The following is a 23368-nucleotide window of genomic DNA, read 5'->3' on the forward strand; positions in this document are numbered from 1 at the left end:
CTTTATACCTTCATTATCATAAAAAATGAACCTTAACCTCTAAATTTTAAATTTAATTTCAAACCTTAAATTTTGTAGAATTGATGTATTAATGTGAAATAAATAATTATTCTTTTAAAAATGAAATAAATTTTAAAGATAGAATTGAACTAAATCAAATGTAAGTGTGACTTCATTTACACATAATTATTTTTTGATGTCATATATCTATGAGATTTTAGTATTTTGTCTTTTACTTATAACAAATAATTAAGCTGAATTAATACCAAAATGTTGGCTTTAGCTTGTATTAATAAAATGATTAAGGACTAAATCATTCTCTTTGCACCATTAGTCAAAGTGAATGTTCCCAAATTCCTTACGAAAACAAACCAATTAAGCAATACAAGCATTGTCCTATTCCTCAATTATTGAAAGCCTTTTTTACTTATTATTCTAAAATTTCTAATTTTCCTAATCAATCGAAATATAATTAGCTAGGAAGTGGATATCACTTCATATTCAAGTTTGAATTTTACAAATTAGTGAGAGTAGGTGAAGAAGGTAGTTCCATGATTGGATTTACAAGTCGAAAACTTTAAGTCAGCTATACTTCCATTATTTTCATGCATAAAGAGAGTCTTTGTTTACTCTGTAAGAAATTTATGTGTCTCTTCTCGAAAAAATAATAATTGTGTGAATCAAGTTCGCCACGTAAAATTATTAATCATTATCGTGTGGCATGTGACATCAATAAATATCATAACCAATTAATAAATATTACATTAATAACTTATATTTTAACTATAATTAATGTGATATTTATTGATTGGTTATGACATTTATTAATGCCACGTGTCACACGATAAATGGATAGTTTATAATCCTACACAGCAAACTTGATTCACACAAGAATTTCTCATCTCGCAAACATAGCCTATTGGTTAAACAGTGGCGGAATTATAATTTTTCTTTTCACTATGTAATTATTTTTTACTCCATTTTTATTTTTCGGCAATTTAAATTTTCCTCTTTTAGTCATGCATTTTTATTTTTGACATTTTTGAACGGCTAACCGAATTATAATCTAAAGTAATTTTAAAATAGATCCGCCACTGGTGATAAGAACACTATAATTTTATTTATAAGGTTTTTTCTCTTTTATGGTAACGAAAATGGTTAATTATAAAAATAATCAATCTTTATGAAATTTATAATTTTTTTTATTTTTACAATATGGCGCCTGATCTTTTCATATTTTACAGTTTCTTACAACCCGGCTATTTAAATTTTGATGTGCCTAATTAATATATTTTGTGTACACCTGGTCTCCTCCGATTAGATATATCAGTTTCAGATGATCGAATTGCATAAAATTACAAAACATTGAGCAGTCATGCATGAAACTATAAGTATTTGAAAAGTCATGCATGAAACTGTAAAAATTTAAAAGTTCATATATAAAATTACAAAAAGAAAAGGTTATTGAGATTGTAAAAGATTGAAAGGTAAGGTATGATATTAAAAAAAAAATTATAAACATATGATTTAATTATAAACTTTGATAGAGGTCAAGATGTGTTAGTAATTAACCATTAAAAGTCTTTTTTTTTATAAAATCTCATCTCTTCTTTCTATGTATAAACAAAATTAGATTTTAAAGAGTAAAAATTAAACAATCAAACACGAAATTAGAAATATATGTCACTCACTCAAAGCTTAATTGACGTTTAATTGAGAGCACATGGGTATTTAAAAATTGTTTATAAAACTCATGACTTCATGAATGATGAATGCAGATTCCCTTCAATTTTTATTGTTATTTTGATTTAAAGTATCATAATCTTGATTTTAAGTTCAATTAAGTTCTCAAATGCATTGAATTTCATCTATTCGCATGTCGTGCTTAGTGCAATTACAAGATAATATTGATTTCTTGCTTGTAATGATAGTTCTCAAACATAGGAGCCCTAACGTGCTACTGTGCTACCAATTAAGGTTTAGATTAGAATAGGCAAAATGCGGATTTGAGTCCCTATAGTTGTTGTTTTTTTACATCAATTCCCTACATTTTAATTTTATAGATTTGAGGTCTTTCATCGTCAAAATTAAATGCTTGAATTTCACACACTCTTCGTTCTATTTATTCTCATTTCTCTAACACCTCATTGGATAGGTCCATGAATTTTTTATGGACCGGGTCTAGGTAAGTATTTTCCCTCTTCGTTGGGAAATTGAAACAGTTTTTTTAATTCCTTTTTGTACTTTAACTTTATTAAAATTAAGTGTTCGTGTTTTTATTTTTGTTGGCATCTAGTTTCCAAATTAGTTTTGTTTTTTATAGAGAAGATAACAAAAATATTCAAAAAATGGAAGAAAATAACAAAAATGCTAAGTTTGTTGAAATATTACATGAGCACCTCAAAAAGCTGAAATTTTACATTTAATACCTTTCTAATGAGGATGCAACACATGGCACACACAAAACAAGTCAAAAAAAGTCAAAAACGCGTCAGAATAGGTCAAAAACGCGTCAGAAACGCGTCTGACATGTGTCTACCACGCGCATCAGAGCTGTGCACCAATCACGCGTCAGTTTGTCAAAACTATTCACACATGTATCATTTATGTATCTGTTATGTATCAGATATGTATCACGGACATATTTGATTATTATTTTTCCATTTTTCTTTAACAAAAATAAATAAATAAAAAATAAATATATTATTAATATGTATTATTTATGTGTCTCGAAGGTGTATATATAATATATTTTAAATTAAAAGATATATGTATCACATATTTTAATTAAAATTCACGCATTAAATAATATCAATAGCCTCTTATAATAATCCATCAATTTTAATATAAAAATTACAATGTATAAATTATACATCAAACATGTATCTATAATGTATCATAACTTAACATTTATGTTATAACAAAATTACAGTTTAAAAAAAATTTAGTCTGCAATGTATCATAAGAGTGAATGCTTTACTCATGGTCTCATTTTCTAACACTCTCTCGAGCATAATAATTAAATTGACTTGTGATCAAAGATAAACTAGCGTTAACATATAATTATCACTTGTATGGGCTACTCCACTAGTTTTAAAATCGATTGATGTATCTACGATGTATCAAAGATGCATCGGTAATGTATTATTGATGTATTTATAATGTATCAATAATGTATCTATAATGTACCGGTGGTACATCTATGACGTATCAGGTGATGTATCTACAATGTATCATTGATGTATCCAATATGTATATACATGATATATAAATAAAAAAAACTAATAACAATATAATGTCGTCATAAGAAATGTACCGTATATGTATAGTATTTGTATATGAGTTGTATATTTAACGCATTGAATATATAATTTACGGGTAGTTGAAATGTATCTATAACATATATAAAAATAAAAATATGCCACATGCTCTGTAAATTGTATAAAATATTTATTAATGATACATAGTAAGAATATACTTATTATATTTTAATTGTATATGAAAGATGTATCTAACAAATACATCTAAAAAACATATATTAAGGATGTACATATTATGTATAAATTATATATCAACGATGTATCTGTTTAATACATTTTAAAAATATATCTATCATATATATAAATTATTTATCAGAGATATATTAAATATGTATACAAAATCTATATGTAATACATGTAATAAAATTTTCGATAAGTCTTTGAGATGTATTAAAATATTAGTAATAAAACTTAAAAAGAGAAAATAAGAAAAAGGTTCCGAACAACGAATATGTATCAAATATGTATTGCAAATGTATTGGATATGTATTCGAGGTGTATCGTATATGTATCGTAGATGTATCAAATATTTTTTTCAAATATCTTTTGTATGTATTAAATATTCATCGGTTGATTCAATTAAATCGATAAAAATAACAAATAACAAATTAAAACATACCACAAAATACATAAAACATACATCTCTTAAATAATATAAATACATGTTATATACATTTCAAATATATAAATAATACATCACTTTCTCATTCGCAGTGCCACCATATTTTTTAAAAAAATGCGATGTTATTTTTTAAAATACAAATAAACTGAATTAATTAAATAAAAATTTGAAAAAATATATACATGAATTGTTAACGAATATTCAAATGCATTCTTATTTTTACTTTTGAACAATGTTATAGCATCTAAAGTTATACATGTGTGGTCCTTACCATAGTACAAATTCGTAAAAACAAAAATATTAAAATTGGACCCGTCCACTTTCACCACTATCTTCGGCTTTTTCATCTAGAGTCTTCCCTATTCCGGCTACTATTCATTAATCCAATTTATTCTCACCATTACTAGAGATCTACATCACTACCGTGTGTTTACTTGCATGGTCCGCCGCCGCCGCCACTTGCTCCGCTCCTTCGGTTCGTTTTTCTTTTGACCATCTGACCTCTCCTAATTTTCCATAACATCGCCGGTCAGAAAACCTTCTAGAAATCCGCCGATCAAGGAGACCACTTTTCACCGTCATATATATGAATCTTACTTCCAGCCATGCTATGAAACAACAGCCTTCTTCCACGATTTGATGCACAGATCCATGATCCATCATACTCGAGAGGATATTAGTTTCGCCGGAGACCACCGGTTGATTTGTATAAGAGCCGAAAAAGCCTAAACGGCACTGCAAATGTTAGGAGAGAGAATATTTGAAAGAGGATGAGAGAGAAATAAAACATGTGATTTAACTTTACACATGGTGATAAATGTTGACAAAAAAATTTAATAGCACTGACATATTGCTTAATATATTACACGTGTAGGCTCAAAATGAAGTATGTAAACAGTGTAAAGAATCACCATGAATAGCTTTTAAATGTAAAGAAAAAATTAGCATTGATGTAAATAATTGAGAAGGTTAGCATTTTTGTAATAAATACGCGTGATTGGCTTATTTTTGTTATTTTCTCTTTTTTATATGAATTAGCACCCTTAACACTTTTATTAACACAAGGATCTAATATATACGAAATTACAAGTGTAAATATTTCAATGTTGATGAATAGAAATGCAGAGATTTAAGATAAAAAAACATAAGGCCTAATGAGCAAAAAAACCACCGATTTTTTAGTTTCTTTTTGATTTCACCCTAATGTTACAATTTCGTCAATTATATCCAAATTCGCACTTTTGGTCTTTAATTCCACCCTCAGAATCAAATCGGATTCTTTTCCACTCGGAAAAAAATCATAAAAATCCTTATAAAGTACTTATTTAAACTCTTTTTCATTCAAAAAGTTAAAAATAAATAACTTATTTAAATTTTTTTCCGAATAAAAAAGAGCTCAATTTAATATTTAAGGGTGAAATTGAAATCCAAAGATATAGATTCGGGTGCAAATCGAAATTACAACGTTAGGTTGAAATTGAAAAAAAAAGTTAAAAGGTTAGTAATTTTTTTGGATAATAGGCAAAACAAAATTAGCGTAAAAATCATGCATTTTGCTATTAAAATACAATTAACATAAATATTTAATTTGCACCATTAAACATTGAAGGTTCAAGTGGTCCAATAAAAATTAAAAGAGTTTATGTGTTCTTTTTGAATAATTTTGAAGGTTATTTTTATCGTCTACCTAGAAGAAAATAGAATTTTATATTTCAATTATTTTACCATAGAATATATAAATTGAACAATCAAATATAATTTATAATTAATAGTAAGAAAAAAAAATGTTTAGTGAATAAAACAATAAGCTGAATGATGATGGTGTTTAGGTCAAGTGAATGAATCTTGAAACATATTTCTTTGATTGTACTAGTTTTGCATGTGAGCAGCAAGTTAATCAAATTTGTTATATGATTATAAAAACAAAGGATTAGGTACTGAATTGAATATTAATTGGTAATTTTTAAAGTGGACTACTATTTACCGCCCCAAATTACTACCCACCGCCCAACTTTTTACCAAAATACCCCTAAGCCATTTTCAGTTTTTTTTTTAAAATATTCAATTCTCTCAATTCAATTAAAAACCCAACGAATATCCGAGTGAATTTACAATAAAAATGTCAAAATCGACTAAAAATAAAAGACGGAACTACACGTGTAATATATTAAGCAATATGTCAGTGCTATTAAATTTTTTTGTCAACATTTATCACCATGTGTAAAGTTAAATCACATGTTTTATTTCTCTCTCATCCTCTTTCAAAATCGACTCATGGACAATGGTCCACTGGGACAATCGTCCCTCGGGGACGATTGTCCCTGTGCACCATCGCCATCGCCAGGCGATGGTGCACAGGTCCATCGCCATCGCCGGGCGATGGCCTTTATAAAAAATTAGGTGTTAGAGAAATGAGAAGAAAGAGAAAATAATAAAAAGAGAGAAAATTATATTAGATTTTCTAACATCTCATTGGGTAGGTACATGGAAAAATCATAGACCGGGACTAGATAAGAATTTCCCTTTAAATCATATCGACGCAACTGCACTGAATAAAATCTATCCAGTGATTCATACTTGTATGGCGGATCTAATTTTTTTGAATAGATTATAAAATAAATTATTAATTTTATCTTATTGTAATTTTTAACACAAATATTTAATTTTTATAATTAAAAATAATAAATATAATTTCTTTGTAATAAACTTAATTATTTTTCATTGAACACCGTAACTTATATAATTATCCACTATTCTAAAGTTTACATCAGCACTTTTTATAAAAATATTATTTGGCATTTCTAATTGTAAAATAACTAGTTTGTATTTTAAATTGTCAAAATAAAAATTCATTTTAAAATTTCAAAATACATGAATTTCATAATTTATGCTACAAATACCCTAAAAGTAAATTAATTAACAAACAATGAATATAATTTTATTTATAATGTCATACATCAAGCAATGAGACGGTAATATAGCCAATCCATTGATTAACAGCCCAAGATCTGAAAGCCTGGAACCTATGACTTTCAGGCCTTTAATGACCACTCTTTTGCTGTAAGCCCAGATAGTATATGGGCTTCAAATAATAGATTTTTTTATTCCAAGCTTCAAATAATAGAAAGAGGAAATTAGGCTCTACACCACCAAACACCTAAATATTCTCACTAATACAGACGCGCATATTCCTTGCAAAAATACCTCACCTTTCTTCTTTCTTTCTTCTTTACAATTTTATTTGATTCTTTTACTGTTTAAGTTTTTGGAAAATACCAAATAGAGAAAAGTATATCTTCAATCGATTCAGATGTTTCTCGTTTTCGCTGAGATCTCTTTGGCCATGATGCGTAACTAACATCAATTCCGGTAATTAAGAAATTTCTTCCTCGTTATGGCGGCGCTGTTTTTTGTGTTGCCGGTTTGAATGTAAGGTGAGATTATTATGTTTGTCACAGCGATTAATTTTTGTTCAGGCGGAGGGTGTGACGATTAGTTTTTTGGGAAGACGAAGAGGTGGTGGTGATTTCCGGTAAGGGGGATAACCGACGAAGAAGATAAAGAGGATGAAAGAGCGTGAGGCTGAAATTGGAGCTGGTGGAGTTCCAGGAGATAATTGGCGACACTTGGCTATGTCAATTTTGATCTCCTCGAAGTCAATCTCATTTACCCTGTCAAAGAAAAAGGAAATAAGAGAATACCCAAATGAAATTCCACGAAGAAAACAAGAACCCACTACTTAATTCTAAGAGAATCCATAGAAATTAGAAAAACAGAATTGAGCAAAAATTCAAAACTAGTGAATTGAAAATAAAAAAAATTTACTTGCAGAAGATGAGATAGTCAATTTTAAAATAATAATTTGAAAAGTAATTACATAAAAGTAGGTCACTGTGTATTCTCTAATTATTAAAAAATTATTTTAATTTTGTTGTTGGTTGACCAATGATTTACTAATAGTAAACTAATAATTGTAATTTTAATAATACCGTTAGCAAACCCCAAGTTAATTGTTGGTAAATTTATAAATTATTTTTTGATGATGCTATTGATTATTTATGTAAAAAAAATTTTCACTTGTTTATCTGTAATGGTTTTGTTGTTGGTTAACTAATGATTTACTACTGGTACACCAATAATATTAGTAGATTAAGTAATAATTTATTTTAATATTTTATAATTTAAAAATAAAAAATAGTAATTTAATTTTTAAGTAAACCAATAGTAGATCATTAGTAAACTGTTAGTGAACTTACCGTAAACAGATGTTTAGTAAACCGTTAGTAAACCATTAGTAAACTGAAATCGTATTTTTGCAAATGTAAAAAGTATTTTTATAAAAAGAATTGGTCAATCCGTAAATTTTAACTAATTTTGATAAAAAGATATTCCTGAGAATAAATAGGTGTTTGATAGGTATTTGTCTAAAAATTCCTAATAGAAAATCATCAATAAGAAGTACTCTTTTTTTGAATTTATAAAAGATCACTGAAAATAAAATAAATATCTGTCAGTAAAAATCATATATTCCTACCATTTATTTGGAGAATGAACTATTTACATTTATTAAAAGTTATTAAATTTTAATTAAAATTGTTTAGTAAAAATATTATGAATTATGAAAATATTTACTAAATAGATAAAACATTTTAGGCCTAATCACTCAAAACCCCCTCACCTTTAAACGTTTTTTCAATTCCACCCCGACGTTAAAAAGTTGTCAATTTTACCCACTTTTGAATTTTCCGTTTTCAATTGTACCCCAATTTTTATATTTTCGTTAATTTTTTATTTAAATGATGAAATCATTCAATTAACTAAATCTAAAGATGAAATTAAATTCTTTTTTATTCAAAAAAGTACAAATAAGTCCTTCATTTTAAAAACTAACTAAAAACCATAATCAAATTAACAATAATTTAAATTCTTAATTAATTTAACTAAATTTAAATAAATTTTAAAAACATACAATTAATATATGCTAGACGTGGAGAATGTTTTTAAATTTTTTTCCAAATGAAAAAGACATTAATTTAATATTTCAGGGTACAATTGAAACATAAAAATGCAAAATAGGGTAAAATTGACAAATTATCAACGTCAGGGTAGGATTGAAAAGGGGCTAAAAGGTCGGGAGTTTTTAAGGTCAATATTTTATATATTTATCAAAACATAATATTTGATTTTAATAAATATATGTCATTTTTAATTTTTTTTGATAATTTTTCAATTATAATGTACTTAGAATAGTGCCGAAGTGAAAAATTGATCCAATAACCCTTTTTTCTTTTTGGAGTTTGCGTTTGTTATCAGACTTGGACCAGGTATAAAAAAATAGTATGAACGAGTTTCTCTTTTCGCTTCTGCATGCTATCAATTATAGACTAAAGAATTCTCAGGCAAGCAAGCCAACAAGCAAATAATCACGCGTTAAACTCTGAAATAAAATATTTTTTTAGTGATTTTCTCTCCGAGTATGGATGAAGAACTGGCTAAGGTATTGTCGTTGTTATTATACTACCGCCTTGTCTCTATATATTGGCAATAGGGTTGAATTTTAAAACATAATTCCACCTAAACCACTATTTTAACTTGTAACCGCAAACATCTCTTTCAATTTCTTTTTTTGAAATTATCAAAATAATAAATAAATTCTTTTGAATATGAAAAACTATGACTTATATTATCCTAACTGATAAAGTCAGGATATTAAACTCTCTGGGTCACTCAAGTTTCAGGAAATTTTAAAAAGGTCACTAAAGTCAATTTTCTTACAAAGTGGTCACTGAACTATACCTTTTATTACAAAAATATTTCTGTTGTTACGAAAAAAACACTAAACTTTTCGTGAATTACAAAAAAGTCATTGGGTTATATGTTTTATTACACAAAGGTCACTGAACTATGTTCCTTTTTGTAATTTTGGCTTGCCACGTAAGCACAAATGTTACGTTTTTACGTCGTTTTATATGGGTGAACCGTTTTGTAATAAAAGGTATAGTTCATTGACCATTTTGTAAGAAAATTGACTTTAGTGACCTTTTTGAGATTTCCTGAGACTTGAGTGACCCAGGGAGTTTAATATCCGATAAAGTCAACACATTTTAGTTCCTTTTTATAGCTCCAAATCAGATGTGGGTTCGCTTCATGAGGGTAAATCAAAAATAATGTCTTTTCAGCTTTAGACCTTTATTGGTTTAAAAAGAGGATTGTTAATAGTTTAGTAAATCTTTATGTTTAATTTAGATATCTTTAGAAAAGGAAGAGTTGCATATTCAATTAACGTTGCCTCAAATGATTAAAGCTTCTAATCGAGCACCCTCGTTATTTTTTCCAACTTTATCTTACCGAACAAGTCGAATATTTAATTATTTGAATAATTGTTGAAGACTCAAACAGTGAATATGCAAGTAGGAACAACAGAAATACGAGCAAAATGACTCTTGCAGCAATAGTGCTACTAATTCAATAAGAGCTATAGTGTCACGACCCGATTCTCGGCATCGAGACCGGCGCTAGGGAATGGGAGTGGTTGCTCCGAAACCCGTAGCAAGCCTTAAAAACACTTTAAAAATCACTTCAAATTTTTCGCGGAATTCAAAACACATTTTCGAACATTTTAAAATCTCTGTTTAAAAACGTTCCGATAAAATCATAATGAAACATTACAATTAATTTCCTATTTAATTAATGTATTCAAGTTTCATACCCACTACACTGGGGTTAATAATGCATCTCATTATGCACACACTATCTCATTATGGTGATAACTGCATTTCACTATGCAGACCATTTCATTATGGATTTAAATGCATTTCATTATGCAAACACATTCATTAAATTAAAACCATTACTTTTCAATTACTAGTTATCGTTTTAACGCGTATTCCTCGAATACCGTCTTTTACAAAACCGATAACATGCAATCATGCATATAGCCACGCTGGGCCCCACATTATACACATAACATAGTTGCGTACAGTTTTCTTTACACTGTATCTCAAAACTCCCGGTACTACCGTGTACCCGGGTTGCAACTATTTTCCAATACCTTAATGCATGTCGTTAAAATATATTATAATCGTGCGATGAAAACAAAACAGAGTTCATGCGTGGCAAACATCGCAAATACTGACATGCTAAGGCGTCTGTCTATCTATTCTACTGCAGCTCTACAGATCAAAATAAGACCAATTACCATATACGCAAAACGAAGACTTCATGAATCAAAAAGATGAAGTCTTGTCCAGACACAGGCAATATTCCTGAAAAATAGTTCCACAACGTGGGTCAGATATACTGGTGAGTTTACAACTTACAAACACACATTAAATAATTTAACCCGTTATAAAATAGTCGTATTAAAATATTTAGTACTGGTTCAATCACAGAAACGTAAAGCTTTTGAATGAAATGTTATTTCTAATCCATATTCCTCTAAGTCTCCTTTCATACTTAGTTTAATAAACTAGTCGGCTGAACCCATAGATTCACTCGACTCTAGTTTATTTTCCACTATCCTTTACAGTTCTAAACTTTTCTTTAGACTGTTCCCAACTTTTCTCATGAACTCAACGACCGATAACATTAAGTGTTCCATGACGCCGTTAGTTCTTAAATCAATCGGCCGAACTCTATCGTTCTGTCACCGTTAACTTGTTCGGGGTTCTAGACCGTCGTCTTAGAAGCTCTCCCGCTATGTCTGGACCGTCGTCTCAGACTTCTAGACCGTCGTCTAGATTTCCACATCCACTTAACGTAAAAATAAATATGCATGCAATAACTAGTGATCACATAGTCCTATTATAGCCCAAATAGGATGGCACGTTTCATAGACTCATTTCATAATAATTTTATTTACTCAAAATAAATATACGATATATTTAAAATGCTTTACGATATTAATTTTCCACATTAAAGTAATAATAGTAATTTTATTACTTTAATGTATGCATGTAATAATGCAAACTCACAGACTGTCGCTCCATAAATAATTAAATACGCCACGATGATCCACTATTAGCCACTCGGTCTATTCCAACCGGTGCTCCTTCAATTTGATCCGTCAATAGTTGACTTTCCGTCACATCTATATTCAGGAATCGTGTTAAGTCGATTTCAAAATAGAATTCTAAATCTATTACCGACCTCTAAACACGTAGCCACATAAATACGATATCATATCGTATACAAACAATCATCACATTAAAAACTTTTCACAAAACACTATCCTTTTCGGTCGTTATTTCAACGTAACCGATTCACGATTCCTTCTCATTCTCGACTATTCGAGAATTACGAACCTACTCTATCGGGTTCGATTCAGGAAAACACTTGAAATAAATTCAAGGTTCATTCCAAATCTATGGCCTTTCATAATTATTCACAAATAATTATTTTTCTTTTATCTTTTTAATTAGTTTCATTAAACTAATCAAATTACCATATTTCTCTTTTATCACATTACCCTTATTCCATTAATTACCGAACTAATTAATAATATTTTAATTATTAAAATTCGGGTTTATTTCCACTCTCGAGTTCTCATTACTCCGTTCTATTTCTAACTCAATTTAATTAAGTAATTAAATTGATTATCTTATTCTTTAATAAATTGCTCATCTAATTTAATTAGGCTATAACCATTCTAACTCTTTAACTCTTACTCTTTTAGACTTTTGGATTCATTTCTCAACAAGCCCATAATATAAAAACTCTTATGACATTAGCCTAAAATTTCAAAACTCTATTTCATATACTTTAAAATAAAGCCATATAAATATACTCACTTTTATTATTTATTTAAATTTCTTATTTTCCTTCTTCCTCCAATTTTAGACCAATTAACAATTTCTATCTTTTAGAATTAAAGTCCAAAATCCACATCGCTCCGGCCCCTTTCGGCCTCGGTCAAGTCTCATTTTCTACCGCCCATTTTTACTTAAAATCCAATCAAATGTAAATTTTAATAATCTATGAATTTAATCACATAACACACTTGAATTTTTTTTAATGACTAAAATCAAAATAAACCATTATAACACATAATCAACAATCATATAACCAATCAATCATATAGTCATGTTAACTATTTTTTTAACATGCAATATCACCAACACTTAACCACTTTTAACATAAACAATCATACAAGACTTTTCATTTTTTTCTTTAAATCTCTCAAATAATCCATACAACCATAAATCCATGTTGCATGCACAAAAATTCTAGCAATTTATCATATAACATACTTCCATAAATAAAATCAACTTTAGCATGTAAAAATTCCAAATAAAATCATATTACATGGAAATTTTAGCAACAATACTAACATGTAATTTTTAACTCTAAATTATCAAAACTCATGTCTAGATTATACATGTAATTTTCGGATTTAATTAAATCATGAAAATTCAAAGGATTTATTTCACATTTTTAAAGCATAGACCTTTGAAAAATTCACCATAATTTGAAAATAAATTCAACCCATGTCTTTGATCATTCTTATAAGTCTATATTTGAGATAAAAATCAAACCTTTTGAACTTAGAAAAATCATCCACATTAAACCATAAAACTCCCATAAAATTTTCGGATTTAATTTATTTCTTATAAAAATATATTTTCTTTTAGCTTAAAACCAACAATCCATACAAACCCAACACATATTTTTATTCTTATAATTTTCGGATTTAATAAATAATTAAATCTTTAACCTTTTTCTCTAGAGTTCAAGAACACTCAAATCCTCAAAATTTCATATAAGAACACTCCATGGAATTTTCGGATTTTTTATCAACTTAAAAATCAAAACTTTGTTTCAAGAACACCCAAAACTCAACACTTTGATTTAAGCACCAAAACTCAAAAATATTAATTACCCAATAGTTTAATCATCCATTAAAGCTATAATCCAAAGAAAAGTTTAAGTTTTTAAGCTTTTAAAACCATCCTCATATAATTACGAATTAAAATTTAAAAATAACAAAAACCCATTAACTTAATCATCTTTTAAAACTATAATCTATAGAAAATTCCGAATTTTTAAACTTCAAAATTATTACCACACAATATTCGAAATAAACACCAAAACACCACATAAAAGCTTCATTCATGTTTAATAAATATTATAAACAAGTAATTTACCTTTAGTTTGGTTCAAAAGTGAAGAAAAATGGAGTTGAAGGTGGTAGTGTGGGTGGGTACGGTTTTAGAGAGAAAAATGGAGAAGAAGAAGAGTTACTTTTTAGTAATAAAAATGTTTTACTATTTTTGGTAATAAAAACAAAGTAATATCACATGCAAACTTAACTCCCAAGTTTGTAGGTAAGAATGACACATGTAAGGCCATGTGTCCAATCTCTACAACCCTTTTTTGTTTCCATGACACATGTATCTACATGTGTCACAACCCTTACACCCCATTTGTTCTCCTCTTTGTCTCTACACTATATTTTATAGTATATTTATTTTTATGATTAATTAATTACATACTATTTTAACGGTTTTTAACATAAATAATATTTTCTCAGAAACCAATTCCGATGCATTCTTATTTATTATTTTACCTTAAAAAAGTCAAATTCATATTTAACCTATTTTACAATATTTTAAAACTCATTTTAAAATATTTTGCATTTATTTACGAAAATGCCACTGCACATAATAAATAGCACGCAATCTATTTCTAACACGTAATCACATAATTCACACAATTTGACTCGATTATGACCTTACATCGTCAAATTGACTTTTCTATTCCCGGCCTAAAAGTCAACGGGACTAATTTCACCGTCCGGACTTTTAAAATTACATCCTTAAATTTTCGGGGTATTACATTCTCCCCCACTTAAAAACAATTCGTCCTCGAATTGCTTAAAACTCGTTTGTGCTTACCAGTTACTCATTTTAATGTAAAATATAAATCCTTTGCGCTTCCACTGCGCTACTCCGATACTTTACCTCTTCTCTTTTCCAATATATACAATTCTTTCATTGGTCCTTATCTCATTAATTACTTTTACTTTCTCGTAATGTTTACCGACACTACCTATCATTCCCACTGCGTTCTCATCCAAATATCACTGTCTTTTCTTATTCCCATTTCTCTCACAATTTTCATATCGACTACATCTTTACAACTCCTTCACTCATCTCTATGTTTTTCCGAGTTTCATATGTCAAACTCGTACTTACCACTTTCTTATGTCAAATCTTATTCTTTTAGCTTTTTTTTTTACACCATTGCGTCACTGTACTTTCTATTTCGTAACGTCCTTAGATTCTCTCCTTTTTTTTAATCTGAATCAATTTCAGAATTAACTTGTGATGATTCTTTCTCCAAATACACTTCATTATTTAACAATTCCGTAATTCATATGCCAATCCTACACCGAAACTTACCTCCTTCTACCATAGAATTCTTTCTCTAGAAAATTATAATATTTCCGAGTTAAGAATTTAGTCAATGCCTTTGCATCACGCGTGAGATTATCCGAAGATTTTGTACTCAACACATTTGCCATAACATTTCCTATTCTGTAATGTTTTTGCAGTGTAATCATAGCTTCGAAATTTTCTAAATCAATTTCTCAGCCTGAGATTCCATTCACTTTGATTCGTGAAAATCTCACCAATTACATCATACAACTCGTGTCTCTATCTTGAGCACACGCATACAACCTTCTACTACCTTTCTAGGTGTCAGAAAAGATATTTCTGGTACCCAATTGTCTTGTCTCCTTATCACATCACTTTCTACTCATGACTTTATTTGTCAGAGAACACACACCCTTATTCCAATCACTTTGCCTCTTAATCACTTTTCTCATTTGATTTTTATTCTCACTACGACAATCCTTAAATTCTTGTTCATCACTTTATATAGCTTCAATGCTAACTTTCACTTATCCATTCTTCCATTTATACTTATGTTTCATTAAATAATTCATGAATCCCGTTCATGACCAATACACGAGATTTACCAGATTATCTTTAATCATAGACACTTTCTATACTCTTTTCTATTAATCCTTTACTCACCTCTACTCTTTATTTCAAGATTGCGCCTTTTCCATTTCATCATATCTCGTAAAAGATGAAATTATACTTTGGTATTAACATCGTCTTTAACCACAAACGCACTTACTTATTATAATAGGATGGTTCTACACATCCAATTGGTTCCACTTACTCAATGTCTTTCTACATTTCGTATTAGCTACTCTATCTTTAGTGCAACATCTCGCTAGCGTACTCTTAATCGATCTATTCGCTCGGTCCGCCGCGTAATCCTTATATCTCAAAGGATATACCTAGCTTACATTATCAGTATTATCATCTAAAATACCTGATAATTCTACTCTATCGCTATCGAATTTCTACTCGAGTAGAAATCCGGATATTCGATAAGAATTTCTCCTTATACTTGAATATCGGAACGTACTTGAATTCTTTGTCCCACGAACAATGCTGATTATCTCAAACTTCTTTCGATACTACAGAGTTATGTCCAGCAAAACTTATTTAAAACTCAAATTCACTTTAAAACATAGGGCGTCCCCTTTTTCTTTTCAATAAACTTTCAAAATTTTCACTTTTTGAAATCAAAGAAAATCTCATTTAAATTTTATTCCCTTGTGATCACAAGTTTACAATAACACTCTTTTGAAAATAATTTGACACTCCTTTAAATAAGTTGCTTTAGACATTTCCAACTCTGTAGAAATCATTCTTCGCTTTCTTCTTTCGTTGATCAATTCGATGTCAACGACAACGCCTCTATATCTATTATCTATTGTTCGCGATTTTTACCTATTATAGGTAATGGGTCATTTCCTTTACCCTGAACAGAGGTCTCATCATGAGTCTCCTCTTTATCATGTTCTACTTCTACAACATGAGTTTCCACTTATTTTTAGCCACTCATTCTAATCAAATCACGTTGCTCACTTAGCAACCAATCAAATTCAAATGCGCAAACAAATCGCATATCATCCTTTAAACATATAATCACTGAATAGTCAAACATAAACCATATAACTTTTCACATAAAATGTTAAACAATCAATTTTCATACTTCCCACATATCACATTTTAGCACGTTTTAAATACTGAAAAACATGCAATCATATTCGGTTTTCATTAACCGAAATCAACTTTAATCAACGAATCATAGAATTGCAAATAAGCACATAATCACAGACTCACTTCCTAAGGGAAAGCTGAAGATCGAGGATTTTGAAAACGATGACATAACAAAGACATGATTCGAATTCTTATATGCTGCAGTAGATTCCTATGAATACTTATAAATTCCTCGGAACAAGATAGACATTTCTAAGCCTTTACACTTTATCACTATACAATCATTCGACTTTTTTGAATATTGCTCACACATTTTCACGCAATGGCCCAACTCATCGACCATTGCTCTGATACCACCTTTGTCACGACCCGATTCTCGGCATCGAGACCGGCGCTAGGGAATGGGAGTGGTTGCTCCGAAACCCGTAGCAAGCCTTAAAAACACTTTAAAAATCACTTCAAATTTTTCGCGGAATTCAAAACACATTTTCGAACATTTTAAAATCTCTGTTTAAAAACGTTCCGATAAAATCATAATGAAACTTTACAATTAATTTCCTATTTAATTAATGTATTCAAGTTTCATACCCACTACACTGGGGTTAATAATGCATCTCATTATGCACACACTATCTCATTATGGTGATAACTGCATTTCACTATGCAGACCATTTCATTATGGATTTAAATGCATTTCATTATGCAAACACATTCATTAAATTAAAACCATTACTTTTCAATTACTAGTTATCGTTTTAACGCGTATTCCTCGAATACCGTCTTTTACAAAACCGATAACATGCAATCATGCATATAGCCACGCTGGGCCCCACATTATACACATAACATAGTTGCGTACAGTTTTCTTTACACTGTATCTCAAAACTCCCGGTACTACCGTGTACCCGGGTTGCAACTATTTTCCAATACCTTAATGCATGTCGTTAAAATATATTATAATCGTGCGATGAAAACAAAACAAAGTTCATGCGTGGCAAACATCGCAAATACTGACATGCTAAGGCGTCTGTCTATCTATTCTACTGCAGCTCTACAGATCAAAATAAGACCAATTACCATATACGCAAAACGAAGACTTCATGAATCAAAAAGATGAAGTCTTGTCCAGACACAGGCAATATTCCTGAAAAATAGTTCCACAACGTGGGTCAGATATACTGGTGAGTTTACAACTTACAAACACACATTAAATAATTTAACCCGTTATAAAATAGTCGTATTAAAATATTTAGTACTGGTTCAATCACAGAAACGTAAAGCTTTTGAATGAAATGTTATTTCTAATCCATATTCCTCTAAGTCTCCTTTCATACTTAGTTTAATAAACTAGTCGGCTGAACCCATAGATTCACTCGACTCTAGTTTATTTTCCACTATCCTTTACAGTTCTAAACTTTTCTTTAGACTGTTCCCAACTTTTCTCATGAACTCAACGACCGATAACATTAAGTGTTCCATGACGCCGTTAGTTCTTAAATCAATCGGCCGAACTCTATCGTTCTGTCACCGTTAACTTGTTCGGGGTTCTAGACCGTCGTCTTAGAAGCTCTCCCGCTATGTCTGGACCGTCGTCTCAGACTTCTAGACCGTCGTCTAGATTTCCACATCCACTTAACGTAAAAATAAATATGCATGCAATAACTAGTGATCACATAGTCCTATTATAGCCCAAATAGGATGGCACGTTTCATAGACTCATTTCATAATAATTTTATTTACTCAAAATAAATATACGATATATTTAAAATGTTTTACGATATTAATTTTCCACATTAAAGTAATAATAGTAATTTTATTACTTTAATGTATGCATGTAATAATGCAAACTCACAGACTGTCGCTCCATAAATAATTAAATACGCCACGATGATCCACTATTAGCCACTCGGTCTATTCCAACCGGTGCTCCTTCAATTTGATCCGTCAATAGTTGACTTTCCGTCACATCTATATTCAGGAATCGTGTTAAGTCGATTTCAAAATAGAATTCTAAATCTATTACCGACCTCTAAACACGTAGCCACATAAATACGATATCATATCGTATACAAACAATCATCACATTAAAAACTTTTCACAAAACACTATCCTTTTCGGTCGTTATTTCAACGTAACCGATTCACGATTCCTTCTCATTCTCGACTATTCGAGAATTACGAACCTACTCTATCGGGTTCGATTCAGGAAAACACTTGAAATAAATTCAAGGTTCATTCCAAATCTATGGCCTTTCATAATTATTCACAAATAATTATTTTTCTTTTATCTTTTTAATTAGTTTCATTAAACTAATCAAATTACCATATTTCTCTTTTATCACATTACCCTTATTCCATTAATTACCGAACTAATTAATAATATTTTAATTATTAAAATTCGGGTTTATTTCCACTCTCGGGTTCTCATTACTCCGTTCTATTTCTAACTCAATTTAATTAAGTAATTAAATTGATTATCTTATTCTTTAATAAATTGCTCATCTAATTTAATTAGGCTATAACCATTCTAACTCTTTAACTCTTACTCTTTTAGACTTTTGGATTCATTTCTCAACAAGCCCATAATATAAAAACTCTTATGACATTAGCCTAAAATTTCAAAACTCTATTTCATATACTTTAAAATAAAGCCATATAAATATACTCACTTTTATTATTTATTTAAATTTCTTATTTTCCTTCTTCCTCCAATTTTAGACCAATTAACAATTTCTATCTTTTAGAATTAAAGTCCAAAATCCACATCGCTCCGGCCCCTTTCGGCCTCGGTCAAGTCTCATTTTCTACCGCCCATTTTTACTTAAAATCCAATCAAATGTAAATTTTAATAATCTATGAATTTAATCACATAACACACTTGAATTTTTTTTAATGACTAAAATCAAAATAAACCATTATAACACATAATCAACAATCATATAACCAATCAATCATATAGTCATGTTAACTATTTTTTTAACATGCAATATCACCAACACTTAACCACTTTTAACATAAACAATCATACAAGACTTTTCATTTTTTTCTTTAAATCTCTCAAATAATCCATACAACCATAAATCCATGTTGCATGTACAAAAATTCTAGCAATTTATCATATAACATACTTCCATAAATAAAATCAACTTTAGCATGTAAAAATTCCAAATAAAATCATATTACATGGAAATTTTAGCAACAATACTAACATGTAATTTTTAACTCTAAATTATCAAAACTCATGTCTAGATTATACATGTAATTTTCGGATTTAATTAAATCATGAAAATTCAAAGGATTTATTTCACATTTTTAAAGCATAGACCTTTGAAAAATTCACCATAATTTGAAAATAAATTCAACCCATGTCTTTGATCATTCTTATAAGTCTATATTTGAGATAAAAATCAAACCTTTTGAACTTAGAAAAATCATCCACATTAAACCATAAAACTCCCATAAAATTTTCGGATTTAATTTATTTCTTATAAAAATATATTTTCTTTTAGCTTAAAACCAACAATCCATACAAACCCAACACATATTTTTATTCTTATAATTTTCGGATTTAATAAATAATTAAATCTTTAACCTTTTTCTCTAGAGTTCAAGAACACTCAAATCCTCAAAATTTCATATAAGAACACTCCATGGAATTTTCGGATTTTTTATCAACTTAAAAATCAAAACTTTGTTTCAAGAACACCCAAAACTCAACACTTTGATTTAAGCACCAAAACTCAAAAATATTAATTACCCAATAGTTTAATCATCCATTAAAGCTATAATCCAAAGAAAAGTTTAAGTTTTTAAGCTTTTAAAACCATCCTCATATAATTACGAATTAAAATTTAAAAATAACAAAAACCCATTAACTTAATCATCTTTTAAAACTATAATCTATAGAAAATTCCGAATTTTTAAACTTCAAAATTATTACCACACAATATTCGAAATAAACACCAAAACACCACATAAAAGCTTCATTCATGTTTAATAAATATTATAAACAAGTAATTTACCTTTAGTTTGGTTCAAAAGTGAAGAAAAATGGAGTTGAAGGTGGTAGTGTGGGTGGGTACGGTTTTAGAGAGAAAAATGGAGAAGAAGAAGAGTTACTTTTTAGTAATAAAAATGTTTTACTATTTTTGGTAATAAAAACAAAGTAATATCACATGCAAACTTAACTCCCAAGTTTGTAGGTAAGAATGACACATGTAAGGCCATGTGTCCAATCTCTACAACCCTTTTTTGTTTCCATGACACATGTATCTACATGTGTCACAACCCTTACACCCCATTTGTTCTCCTCTTTGTCTCTACACTATATTTTATAGTATATTTATTTTTATGATTAATTAATTACATACTATTTTAACGGTTTTTAACATAAATAATATTTTCTCAGAAACCAATTCCGATGCATTCTTATTTATTATTTTACCTTAAAAAAGTCAAATTCATATTTAACCTATTTTACAATATTTTAAAACTCATTTTAAAATATTTTGCATTTATTTACGAAAATGCCACTGCACATAATAAATAGCACGCAATCTATTTCTAACACGTAATCACATAATTCACACAATTTGACTCGATTATGACCTTACATCGTCAAATTGACTTTTCTATTCCCGGCCTAAAAGTCAACGGGACTAATTTCACCGTCCGGACTTTTAAAATTACATCCTTAAATTTTCGGGGTATTACATTCTCCCCCACTTAAAAACAATTCGTCCTCGAATTGCTTAAAACTCGTTTGTGCTTACCAGTTACTCATTTTAATGTAAAATATAAATCCTTTGCGCTTCCACTGCGCTACTCCGATACTTTACCTCTTCTCTTTTCCAATATATACAATTCTTTCATTGGTCCTTATCTCATTAATTACTTTTACTTTCTCGTAATGTTTACCGACACTACCTATCATTCCCACTGCGTTCTCATCCAAATATCACTGTCTTTTCTTATTCCCATTTCTCTCACAATTTTCATATCGACTACATCTTTACAACTCCTTCACTCATCTCTATGTTTTTCCGAGTTTCATATGTCAAACTCGTACTTACCACTTTCTTATGTCAAATCTTATTCTTTTAGCTTTTTTTTTTACACCATTGCGTCACTGTACTTTCTATTTCGTAACGTCCTTAGATTCTCTCCTTTTTTTTAATCTGAATCAATTTCAGAATTAACTTGTGATGATTCTTTCTCCAAATACACTTCATTATTTAACAATTCCGTAATTCATATGCCAATCCTACACCGAAACTTACCTCCTTCTACCATAGAATTCTTTCTCTAGAAAATTATAATATTTCCGAGTTAAGAATTTAGTCAATGCCTTTGCATCACGCGTGAGATTATCCGAAGATTTTGTACTCAACACATTTGCCATAACATTTCCTATTCTGTAATGTTTTTGCAGTGTAATCATAGCTTCGAAATTTTCTAAATCAATTTCTCAGCCTGAGATTCCATTCACTTTGATTCGTGAAAATCTCACCAATTACATCATACAACTCGTGTCTCTATCTTGAGCACACGCATACAACCTTCTACTACCTTTCTAGGTGTCAGAAAAGATATTTCTGGTACCCAATTGTCTTGTCTCCTTATCACATCACTTTCTACTCATGACTTTATTTGTCAGAGAACACACACCCTTATTCCAATCACTTTGCCTCTTAATCACTTTTCTAATTTGATTTTTATTCTCACTACGACAATCCTTAAATTCTTGTTCATCACTTTATATAGCTTCAATGCTAACTTTCACTTATCCATTCTTCCATTTATACTTATGTTTCATTAAATAATTCATGAATCCCGTTCATGACCAATACACGAGATTTACCAGATTATCTTTAATCATAGACACTTTCTATACTCTTTTCTATTAATCCTTTACTCACCTCTACTCTTTATTTCAAGATTGCGCCTTTTCCATTTCATCATATCTCGTAAAAGATGAAATTATACTTTGGTATTAACATCGTCTTTAACCACAAACGCACTTACTTATTATAATAGGATGGTTCTACACATCCAATTGGTTCCACTTACTCAATGTCTTTCTACATTTCGTATTAGCTACTCTATCTTTAGTGCAACATCTCGCTAGCGTACTCTTAATCGATCTATTCGCTCGGTCCGCCGCGTAATCCTTATATCTCAAAGGATATACCTAGCTTACATTATCAGTATTATCATCTAAAATACCTGATAATTCTACTCTATCGCTATCGAATTTCTACTCGAGTAGAAATCCGGATATTCGATAAGAATTTCTCCTTATACTTGAATATCGGAACGTACTTGAATTCTTTGTCCCACGAACAA

At 29.5% G+C, this 23368-nt stretch overlaps 2 long non-coding RNA genes across 2 annotated transcripts; both read right to left on the minus strand.

Moving 5' to 3' along the window:
* Window positions 1-10778: 10778 nt before the first annotated feature.
* LOC126659782 (uncharacterized) lies at window positions 10779-14241 on the minus strand. The gene is made up of 3 exons (XR_007635071.2): window positions 14085-14241; window positions 11916-12031; window positions 10779-11207 (listed from the first exon to the last, which is right to left on the minus strand). It is a non-coding gene; the product is annotated as an uncharacterized LOC126659782 (long non-coding RNA).
* Window positions 14242-17739: 3498 nt separating this feature from the next.
* On the minus strand, window positions 17740-21207 carry LOC126659783 (uncharacterized). The gene is made up of 3 exons (XR_007635072.2): window positions 21046-21207; window positions 18877-18992; window positions 17740-18168 (listed from the first exon to the last, which is right to left on the minus strand). It is a non-coding gene; the product is annotated as an uncharacterized LOC126659783 (long non-coding RNA).
* Window positions 21208-23368: the final 2161 nt, after the last annotated feature.

Source organism: Mercurialis annua, linkage group LG8 (assembly GCF_937616625.2).
Source record: "Mercurialis annua linkage group LG8, ddMerAnnu1.2, whole genome shotgun sequence".
Taxonomy (NCBI): domain Eukaryota; kingdom Viridiplantae; phylum Streptophyta; class Magnoliopsida; order Malpighiales; family Euphorbiaceae; genus Mercurialis; species Mercurialis annua.